The sequence below is a fragment of the Ambystoma mexicanum genome, chromosome 6p, assembly GCF_040938575.1.
Source record: "Ambystoma mexicanum isolate Mex_15411 chromosome 6p, UKY_AmexF1_1, whole genome shotgun sequence".
NCBI lineage: Eukaryota > Metazoa > Chordata > Amphibia > Caudata > Ambystomatidae > Ambystoma > Ambystoma mexicanum.
This window is the reverse complement of record NC_090935.1, coordinates 1,164,573,841-1,164,585,189: the sequence shown is the minus strand read 5'-3', so window position 1 is coordinate 1,164,585,189 and position 11,349 is coordinate 1,164,573,841. Positions and strand designations below refer to the sequence as shown.

Here is an 11,349-nt window from a genome sequence, read left to right as displayed (position 1 = left end):
TTACTTTGAGGCTATCTGAAAGCAAAGGTTTGGGTACTTCTGACCTATTCCATACACTGTATACTTAGTTTGCTTTGAGCATGCGCCTATCTCTTCAACCCAATATGTACAGCAACATTTCATTAGCATGAATTGCCATGAACCTGACCCAAATATGCCCCCCAAATAAGGTATTCCAAACCAGAAACACCTGAATACAGTGAAAATATGGTGTTGCTACTAATCTTTGAGTGATCAGAGGATTGTACATTTTAAGAAAAGTTTATCATGGCAGGTGCTGCACTATACTAATTGTCTCACCACCACCACCCTCCTCTTCCCTCCATTACTCACCTTTTTACCAAGGGGCAACACTTTTGGGACGGGGATACAGTGGCAATTATGCCTGTCCATTAGTGCGCAGCTGCATGGAAATACATGCCGACTCTACCTTTACTGCCTGAGATTATGTCTCGGATTATTTTCTGATGGAATTTGGGCTTCTGGAAAGACAGGGCAGTGTGCACCCTGTAACTACAAATCAAGCACACACACATCAATGAAACAACCATGACAGGGCAACTCCACCACCCACCAAGCAGATGTCCATGAAGAGCACATGAACAAACACTGAGGGCGAACAACTTGAACCAATTATACGAGAGTCAGTTGCTCCATGCTGTGGTTCGATTTTGTCAGGACGGATGACAGCAAAAGAATTACAAAACGTGATAGTGTGCCAAAAAATTCTGAAGTTCTGTATAGAACAGAACTCCCCATAACTCTGCCCAATGTTCACCCTAAGTCATCCCTTAGGTCTTCCTCGCTTCGGAAATAATATGTATGCAACATGCCCCCAAACAGTATCATTTAATTACGCAGCTTCAGGATTCCATTCATATGCACAGATGTTGCTCAGGTCTTATGAAGCACTGGATTGTTCCAGGCAGTTGTCTTGTTTTTTGTTGTTATCTTTCATGCCAAGAATCTGTAAAATCCTTGCATTTTTCAATAAAACCTATTGTGCCCATGCTGCAAATTCATGACCTGTGCTCATGGGCGTAATTATAGGGGGGCAGGGGGTTTTGTCCCCCCCAACTTCTGTGGGTTGCCTTTTTGCCCCCCCATCTTTTGGAGGGAGGGCAGGGGGGGCACAATCATCAATTATGTAATTGGACCACGCAAGCCCGACTGGGGTGCCCAGCAAGGCTTGCGCTGTCTCATTACATAATGCTGAGATGCCTGGCAGCCGCGTTGCAACACGTTCAGGGGCGGGATGCCCTGCATGGTTCAGTCCCTCACACTGGCTGTCCTGACTCAATGTCAGCAGGCAGGGTGCTGAACTGGGTATTACAGGGCCTTGCGTCTGTGCTGCCACGCTAGCAGCAGCACTTCAAGGGGCTGCGGCACAGAGAATCGCTTTCTGGCTTTGTGTTTGTGCGACACACCGACAGGAACTAGGAAGCTCATTGAGCTTGCTGGTTTCTGTCTGGAGGTGCGTAAGTGCGAAGAGGTTAGGTCGGTGTAACATGAGACATGGCTTGGGTGGTATTTGAAAGCAGAGCAGAGGTATAACATTTTTTTAAAAAATAATTTTGAATTGTGCTTGTGTATGTTTGTTGGGGGGCTGGGCTGCGGACTGACTCTAGTGAGGGCGTGTGTCACATTTGGACAATGTGAGCAGAGCTCACAGTACACATTAAGGCCCCAGGTATCAAGACACACTAACAATAACAAATGGTGCATTCTCTGTGGCAAGCCGCAGCTCTGCAACGCCTCTAAAATTAGTCTTTCCACTATTCAGACGCTACTAAAGCACCACCATCCTAATTTCAAAATGAAGTTGGCAGAAGGTGCGCCCTCCCCAAGTAGAGTGGAAAGAATCAAGCTGAAAAAACCTGTGACCCCAAACTGTCATAATCTGCAAATTCTGTGAACTGAATTTGAGTGCTATTCGCCTTCCAAACATGGTGAACTTTTGTTAAGCAGCTTTTGCTCTAAGTGCGCAGAAGGAACCATATGGGATTTAGTTGTTTTTTTTTTGTGTTAAACGCACTCTTTTAGGAGCCCTGTATAACTTTTCCCCCTGCCACCAAAAATAATCTTCACCAAACTAGCAAAAAGTATTTCGAGTTTTGCAGACACTTTTTCAGGATGGTTTGGTGAAAATTAGTAAATGGGTGTCATGGTTCAGGTTACAGGCCACCAAAAACTGCTTCATTTACCAAACTAAGCAAGGGAGTGTCCAGCATTATAAGAGTGGGGGAGGGGTTAGGTGGGGGAACAACAAAATGCAGTGTGTGGAATTCCACATGGTCTCATTGGTGCCCCCAAACCGCCCACCCCTGCCCCAATCTACTTTTTTGGTAACATTAGTGGAAGATGGCATTTTAACACACAACAACAAAAATAAAACTGCAGGATCATTTCAGATGCAGGAAATCCATCTGTTAGAGCTCTGTCCAAGCCCTCTGAGGTAAAATACATGCAAACGTCCTAATTATTGTATGGATTGCACCAACATAAGTGACTTTATAGAAAAGGAAATTTCAAGGCTCATCATCAGTCCTTGATACTTGGAGGCACCATGGAAGTGACTTTAGAATAAGTTGCCATAAATAAGCCAAGTGACAAATTACTTTGTGGTGCAAAATAACTAAATTGCTCCTTTGTTATATGTGGAGCAACTCTATAGCCATTAGGTTTTCCCATTATAATACCGTGATACATTAACATAAGCTTTGAAGTGAATCAGAGTCACTTGCAGAGCTGCAGATACGGCACAATGTGATTAAATGATTTGCTCAGGTTCACACACGTGGTTAAATGGTGAAACTGAGATGTGGACAATTTAAGCGACCGCGCACATCTTTCCAGGTTTAGTTGATATATATGTTTATTAAGGTTTTGCTTTACATTTCATGTGCTTAAATAATTATTTATAGCAATGCCTTGGAAGCAAACCACATTACATAATAAACTAGCCTTTCATAGTAAACTTACCATACACTATATACATTGTCATGGAAAAATGTTGAGCAATGGGACTATGGCTTTAGTTTTATTTTCCCGATTCTCCATGGAAAGTCACAATTGCATCATGTAGATTAATGTGAGCCTAACACAACCCCCTTGGGTTTTAAAGCCATAGTCATTCTTTCATAAAGCATGCAGCATTATGCACCCTTCTCACTTCTGATCACTCCCTCCCATTCACATTTTTAAAGGGACAAATGTCCCTGCTAACAGTACCCCCACCCTCCCATCAGTGCCTAATGGCTCACATTGCAATGCTCTGTTGCTACAGAACAACGGGAGGACCCTCTGCTGCCCGGAGATCCTTGCTGCCAGCGGGACACTTTTGCTGTTGAGCGCTCTCTTTGATGTGCCAAACGGGAGAGGTGTCTCAATGACAAATGTCCCGGTCTGGCTCTTAAAAGAGCCACGGGGGGGGCAGTTTGCCCCCCCCGACCCCTGCCTCTCCCGCTTGGTACTCCACTGCTTGGAGCCATTTGAACACAGGAAATCATACCTTCATTTTAATCAGTCAGAATCTTGTAGAAAAAAACTATCAGCACATACACATATAAGGTGCTGTGCAGAACCCAAGTTTGGAGATGTGTGGCATTTAAAAATTGATACCAAGTATACTTGGTCACCCACTGCACTGCATTAACTGATGGCTTCTTCCTTTGAATGAAAGGAAAAATCAATGGAATTCCTGACATTCCAGTGAATGTGTTCCTTTCGGCCATGGCTTTATAGTACAGCTAGGTCAAGTCAATTTAGCCCAAAATTTCAGGAATCAGGGGGTGATAAAGTCTGGTCTGCTCAATGGACAATGCACCACTATTTCCAGGTGTTACTGTATATGTACATATAAATGTTATGTGCACACAGTGAATGTCAATGGAGGTGCTGGGTGCATTTGTGGGTGAGTGAGAGTGTATGCACGTATATGTGTGTTTACTTTTGTGTCTGAATGAATGATAAATAATGCATTGTTTATATGTTCTATTGGAATTAAATTTGTGACTGTTATGTTGTGTCACCAGGTGCTTGGCAGGCCGGCTCAAGATGTGTAGGGGCCCAATTTAATTTTATTAGATAGGCCACCTGTCTTATGAAAGTTACAACAGAGCATCAGTAATGGACTCTATTGGTGTAGTAGTCTAGTGTTATCCCTCAGGGATTTAAGTTGTTTGACCGAGCTACAAAATTATGGCAAAATTGACCATAGTCATTTTCACTGCGAATATGTTTTTACCTCGGTACAAGAAACCAAACCCATGTCCCCCCAAACCACCAGTACACCCTTAAACCCCCCCTACTTACCTGTTCTCCATCTCCTGCCTCTCCTGTACCCTGCAGCATCAGATCCAGCCATCTAACGCATGTCGGATCTGACGCTGAGGCTCCCTTTTTCTTTTTTCTTTTTTTGGGCCCCCTGCCACCAATGCTGAAGAAGCGGGGGACACCCCCGCAACCACCAAAGCCAAAAATACCAAACATGGGGAGGAACAGGGGACACTCACGCAACCCTAGGTCTTCACGTTCGGTATCTTCGGCTTCAATCTAATGGTGGTGATTGAATTCAGTCAGATCTACCATTCGACCAAATTTTATCAAACTATTTGGCTGAAACAATCTCTACGAGCCACCACCCGGCCTCCCTCCACCCCACCCTTGTCCCCCCCAACATTTTCAGCAAAGTTACTCCACTTCCTGTGCTCATTCCCCTGTACTGCCGCAGGATGTATAACGTGTGTCTTCCCAAGAACAGTTGTGTGACCAGCAAGCCGTGCATTGTTCAGCGTGATGTGCTATGATTTCTTCAACCAGACTCCTAGTTTTGTGGGCTTTGCGGTTTTCTGTGAGGGGAGTGGTGGGAGCAGGCACAGATGAGTGGCGCACTTGGTGGGTGCCTGGGAGGGAAAACTCATTTCGTTTCACCGTTTATCCTAATAACTGCCCAGTATAATGACTACAAATAACCAAGGGCATAACCTAGGGTATCAGTAGTTCACTACAATGTACAGAACGCGGTAGTGTTGTGAAATATGCCAGTGGTCTCTTAGTATTAAACAAAATGGAGATTAAGCACGGCCAAAAGTAGTAGTGTTAAAAAAATGTAATGAATGGACACATCCGAAAACCGTAGCCACTGTCCATATCCGAAGGCCATGGCTAGTGTCCATGGAGGGATTTAACAAATACAGTGGGCACGGCCAAAGGCTGTGGCAGCTAGCCATGACCGAAGGCCATAGTTAGTGGGCAGGTGGTGTTTTAATATATTCAGAGAACATGGCAAAAAAACATGGCCACTGGCCATGGCCAAAGGCCATGCAGAGTGGCACTGAAAAATATACAGTAGGTATGGCCGGAGGCCGTGGAAACTGGTCATGTCCAAAGGCCATGGACAGTGGCACAGAAAAATATACAGTATGCACAGCCAAAGACCGTGGCCACTGGCGCCAAAAAATTTACAGTGGGCACAGCTGAAGATCGTGGCACTGAAAAACATACAGTGGACATGGCCAAAGACCATGAACAGTGGCGCTAGAAATTATACAGTGGGCATGACAAAAAATAAGGGTGTAACAAAACTCTTCAAATTCAAGGAAAAAACGTTAGTTGAAATGTAATTAAGGTGAGTAAACTTACTGCAACAAACACCTTGAAATTCAGTGCATTAACTCAGCACGTTCCCATTGCAACGCCCAAAAGCAAATATATATTATAAGAGAAGGAATTTACAATGGCATACAAAAAATGGCATTATGGGGGATATAAAATTGTGGGGGAGATCAACAGGAGTGACCCTAGTTCGATCGGTGCTGAGTTTCCCAATACGCTGAATTCAAGGGTCGATACCTTCATTAGGCTTACAAAGTCATATATTTTGTAGATAAATATATGTATATAATGGCTTCTTAATTGGGCCTTGCTCACACTAGTGCCTCCAATGCAGCCCACAAGGTCAGATATCAAGGCTTGCAACTACCACCTTAAAAAGGTCACAACATTGCTCCAGACGTCCGTTTCCCTATCCGTGTTTCACTTCTCAGAGCCATCATTCCTTTAAGACTGGAATTTGTCCTAACCCCTCACCTGAGAGAAGATGGTGGCTGCTTGGAAGATTTGTCGGAAGGCTCTGAGGAGTGCCTACCCATGGCAACAAGACTACTGCTCTGTCAAAGTACAGGGATGAGTCTAGGCTAAGCACCTACTCATCCCCAAACTACTACTAAACCACTAGTGATCTGAATTATAAAGGTGAAACATTCATAGTCAGACAGGTATACTTCCTTTGCCTCTTTTGGTATATGGGCCAAAGGCAGGACATACTCTTTAGGAGGGGTGTGAGATTGTGCAGAAGCAATCCAAGCAAGTATAGTATGGTGATACCAAACTAAAATAATGCTCATCCAAAGTTATACAAAAAATAGGATCTTAAATTACATGCAAAAAATGCACACAATTAATAAAAGCATGGCCCGTCCGATAAGGGAAATCACAGGGAAAGCAGACTTTTGAATAAAGGGTCACGCTGGGTTTGTAGCAAAGGGTTCTCAGGTAAAAATGGTAGCAACAAAATGTCAGCAGCGTTCTGGAAACTACCAGCAGAGTGATCTTACATTCTGATTGGCAGAAAAACTGCAACCGATGGGGTGAATAATTGCATCATCGGAACATCTTTCTCAGAGACTTCCTGAGGAACCTTGGTCACCATGACAATCCTGTGCTTTCTGAATGTCCTTGGCATCTTCATCAATGAAGCCTCTGTCACCTGAAGATGATCCACCAGGATCGAAACATGCACATGTCATGGCTGACATTTCTGAATCAACACTGATGAAAGTGAATGTTAATTTGTTAACATAGAAAATAAAATAAAAAGAAGTTTATTTTGGAAACTATGAAAGTTTGGAACCTTTGAGTTTATCAAGGTCATTCATTATTCCTAGTAGAAATGTCTCATTGGCTAGCAGGTAATCAGCTGCTCTCAGATACAACATTATTCAATATGTCTCTCAAAAGGCAGGGAAGGAGGTTCCTTTAAGGCAAATTAGGGTAGGGGCTCAACAGCGTGGAGACATGTTTTACTGCATGGAACCTGGAGTTTGGTTGCTTTCATCGCCTTGCCAGGGCCAAGTCGAGAAGCAGCAGTGATGGGTTCCAATGGTTCAGTGTTGTTCAGCAGCGGCGATGAACTACAGGAACACCTGGCAACCTTGATGCTACAGCTGCCCTCGTATTTCCTGGTGAACCACTGTGCACAGGCGTAATGTGAATGTGTTTCCTGTGCACAGGATGCATAAGAATAACTTCATTCAAATAAATGGGAAGAGCTGCAGCTTGTTGAGAGATCTGAAAGAAAGGAAGCAGGAGAACTCCATTTGATTAAACCTCTGTTGCAAAGAACTGAGTGGATGCAAAGGGGTTACATGACAACGGTGCATTTTTACGTAAGTAGCAAATGGAAGCGTGCTGAAGGTAAAGTTTGGTGCAAACACAAAAAGGCGATTCCACAAAGCATTAGGGCGGCTCATGAAAGGAACATATGCACAAATGAATAGATTTCTCCTAATAAAAATGAATAACAAATACATCAAAAATAAAAAAGGAGAGTAGGGCAGAGGGAGAACAAAGAGTAAGGATGGCGAATGAAAGCAACGCATGATATGCTCTGTTGCAGAAGTTTTGTGAAAGAATGTTTTTGAAGAATCTAAAGATCATCAGTTGCAAATATCTTACTAAATACCTACAACTAGTGTCTGGAATGTCAATGGGTTCAGGAACTACAACATCAGTTTGTTTGACTTTGGTCTTTTGCAAGAAACAAATCTTTTCATCTGTGAAGCTGAAACATTTCTAATAACAGGATGGGTTGAATCAGGATTTGACTCATGCTAAAGGTCAACAATTCGAGGCATGACAAATATGCTAGATCCAAATGCAGCTAAGAATCAAGGAAATCTTTACTGACTGTAAAGTAAGATGGACAATTGCAGTTGTCAAGCCACTAACCTAAAGATGACTATTGGTATTAATTATGATCCAAGTAGCAAAGTCACTACATCTGTTTGGACTATAGTCCTTTAATTAATATAGTTAGTGGGCCACTATACAATTGTTATGGGGTGTGTTGGCATGGGTCATATAGCTCAGTGGCAACGCGCTCGCCTTGCAAGCAAGATGATGCAGAGCAACACATGTTCGAATCCTAGGTCCGCTCTTAGAAACCTCTTCGGTATGAAGCGTGTTATAAAGCAACAACAAAAAATAATATTTCTCTTTTGAACTCTATGTGAGAAGAAACACTTACACCAAACGAAGAAATACATCATTAAGAAAGTCTGTTTGAAAATGAAGCAACGTCCTAAAGAATTGGTCTATGGTGACACAAGTCGGCATGCTCTATTTCAATACTTGTATCGATTTCTTTTTTGGACTGATGTTAGCCTAGGAAGTACAAATGGAAAAAATCCAAAACCAAGCAAGAAAACATTCTGATCATATATCAATATTCATGCAGTTCAGATTAGAAACCATAAAAAGGAAAAAGAGGGGTTTTTGTTGTTATGGACGCCGGCACTGAAGCAGACAAAATTGGCATGGATTATGTATAATAAATGTTTCGCTGTAAACTATCAAAATGCCCCATAGGTGAAAACTGGACCACCAGAGAAAATCGTATTTGATTAATGGGACGGAATTACTTCTGCTCTACAGGAGTTTAAGGATGATAGTAGCTAAAACACCAGCTCTGCCCCCATAAGGCTGCAAACCAGCAGTGATCCCAACCACAAAGGTAATTAAATCACACCAAAGAGACACACCTGCTTTTCCTTTTGTGGAAGTTTGGGATGAGGGAAGGATATACTCTCAGAAGCAGTGTGAACGTGATCCAGTGGTGACCTTAGCAGCAAAAACAGCAAAGTATAACAGTTCAAAATAAAGTAATGTCCAATCAAGATTCTCTATCTATCTATCTATCTATCTATCTATCTATCTATCTATCTATCTATCTATCTATCTATATATCTATAAAATGGAAAATGTGTTTGTTTGTTCCTCATACAATTCCACACGTGCGCCAATCTGCACCACATTTTGCACAGTTACCTGTTAGTGTCCTCCGGATGACACTGGCTACATTCTATAGGGACACCCCATCCCATTCCCTGGATTTCTGGCCCTGCACACATGAGACGGTTGCCTGGAAGCGGCAAAACATCAAGGTGGTTGTAGAAGGACCGGACAGAGCTCATTTCAAACGTCTGGAAACGAGGAACAGAAATGTATGGTCCCTGTGGGATAGATATCTGCACCGTAATGCACCGCAACATACTTCACGGTGCCTGGGTGAGGCGACAGGTGGGGAGAGTGCACAGAAGGTCCTGTTATGCTGCAGCATGACAATTCTCCCTCCCCTCCATGTCTGCTCCGTGATTGTTAACAATTGATGAGAGTGTTATCATGTCTGTCTAGAGAACCCGTGCAGAGTATATATATATATATATGAAATTCACTGAAAGAACTTTGTTCGTTATGGTTAAGATGTACTAATAAAACACTGTGAAATTCAGTGAAAAAATGTTGTTAAAGGGACATTATGATTCAGTTCCACCTATAAAAACCTATCAAAATCAGGAAAAAAACTTGGTTATAGGGATGTTTTGGTTAGAAGTAAAAACGAAAAAACACAAGAAATTCCTCAGTTATGGTAAGCTGTTCAACTATAACTCGTGCCACCGCAACACACTGCTAACACTAACACCCAGGACATCAATGATGATGTCACAAATCATATCATCAATGAAATCACTGGTAGTTTGATACAAAGTTTGGTGCAAATCCGTACAGCAGTTTGGGCTGCATGCATGAGAAGATTTTATTTTTTGGGATCCCCCATAACTTTGCCCCCCGTCCCCTCTTGACAAAACTGAACCAAACTTAGCAAACTTAGCACACTAATTTGGAGGTGGCCATATGCTTTGGTGAGGATTCATTGAACAGCACCAAAGTTGTAAGCCACCCAAAAAGGGCTCTTCCTACGGGTTGAGCATCTGAACCATACCCCTGTATGTCTTTCAGCAGAACAGTGCAAAAGTGTCCTAGGCAGTCAGTAGGGCTCAAAGATGGACCAGAGGTGCAGTTATGAGTCAATAATACCTTTACACTGTTGCAGCATCAAGCCAGATTTCAGCTCTGCTAGAGTGCAGGTCAGACTAGCGTTAAGCTACGAGCTGGGTTCTAGTCAACTCGAATGAAGAGTTCGACGCAGTTTGGATGTGGCATTCAGGTTGTGAACATCCATTGGGTCACTACAGTCAGATTGGGAATCGAGACAGTTTGAGACATTGGAAACCCTTGTTCAGGTGAACAAGTGACACAATGCTCCAGCAGTTCGAGTCTAGGTCCATCGGTATGATGTGATGATCTTGGTACTCCAAAGCAGGGTTCAAAGAGTCAGTGGTTTGTGTTTCATTCACAGTGGCAAGCAGGTTGTTTGAGCCGAACATTTGACAATGCTTGGCATGATGCAGCAGTGAGCAGGTTCAACACATGCAATGTGGTAATAGTTTGAGTTTGATGGAGTGCCAAAAGTAGCACTGGTGGGTCGCTCTGGTATGAATGTGGTGCACACAGTTAGAATGCTGTTCAACTGTTTTGATGTGGCAGAACAAAAATCTTTGGCTGATCTTTTCTTCCATATGCTGTGAGACTCACTCTAGGGGCTCTAGGACAGGATGAGTCCATTCAGGGTCTGCTCTCCCAGCCTAGGAACGGTTGGTGCAGAGTGACAGGCTCTGGTTCTTAGCAAGAGACACCCCCATTGTATAGAGATCAGAGCTTACCTCTGCCATGGACTGTTCCTTCTTCACCTCAGAGGTTGAGTGCTTTGGAAAGATCAACTCCTCCAAAAGAGGTCCAAATGAATTATTCAACATGTGTTAGTCCAAACGTGAACCAACAATGAAGTGAAAGACGCCTTCTTTTAAATTCAAAAGTCCACAGGTGATTGGACTACAGCAAGCCTGTTTTTAGGGGTCCAATCCCTGTGCTTGAGACAATTGGTCTTTGCCTTCTGACATCATACCAAAAGTGCTTTTAGCTAAAGGGAGTGGATAGGAAAGGAAGGGGAGATGCAGAAAGAAACAAAATGGTGGAATCCTCCTCCATTTATGTTCTCTGTCTACACTAACTTCCCCGTTCAACTGTCAATAGCATCATAGTCCCTTTTGATATGCACCACCCTAGTGTGAAGCTAGTCCTTTTCGGAAGGATGTTCCCTTTGATTTGATTTTGATTTCTGGTTCCCAGGACAGCTCATGCTTTGAGGCTGTCTTGATGACTGAGGTG

General features: G+C 43.1%; 1 long non-coding RNA gene across 1 annotated transcript in view; it reads right to left on the bottom strand.

Annotated features, from left to right (window-relative positions):
• Window positions 1-4,688: 4,688 nt before the first annotated feature.
• The window catches only part of LOC138510269 (uncharacterized), a 249,312-nt gene continuing 242,651 nt past the window's right edge, over window positions 4,689-11,349 (bottom strand). The window contains exon 3 of the long non-coding RNA XR_011280353.1: window positions 4,689-7,350. This is a non-coding gene — a long non-coding RNA (uncharacterized lncRNA). The remainder of the gene's footprint in view (window positions 7,351-11,349) is intronic.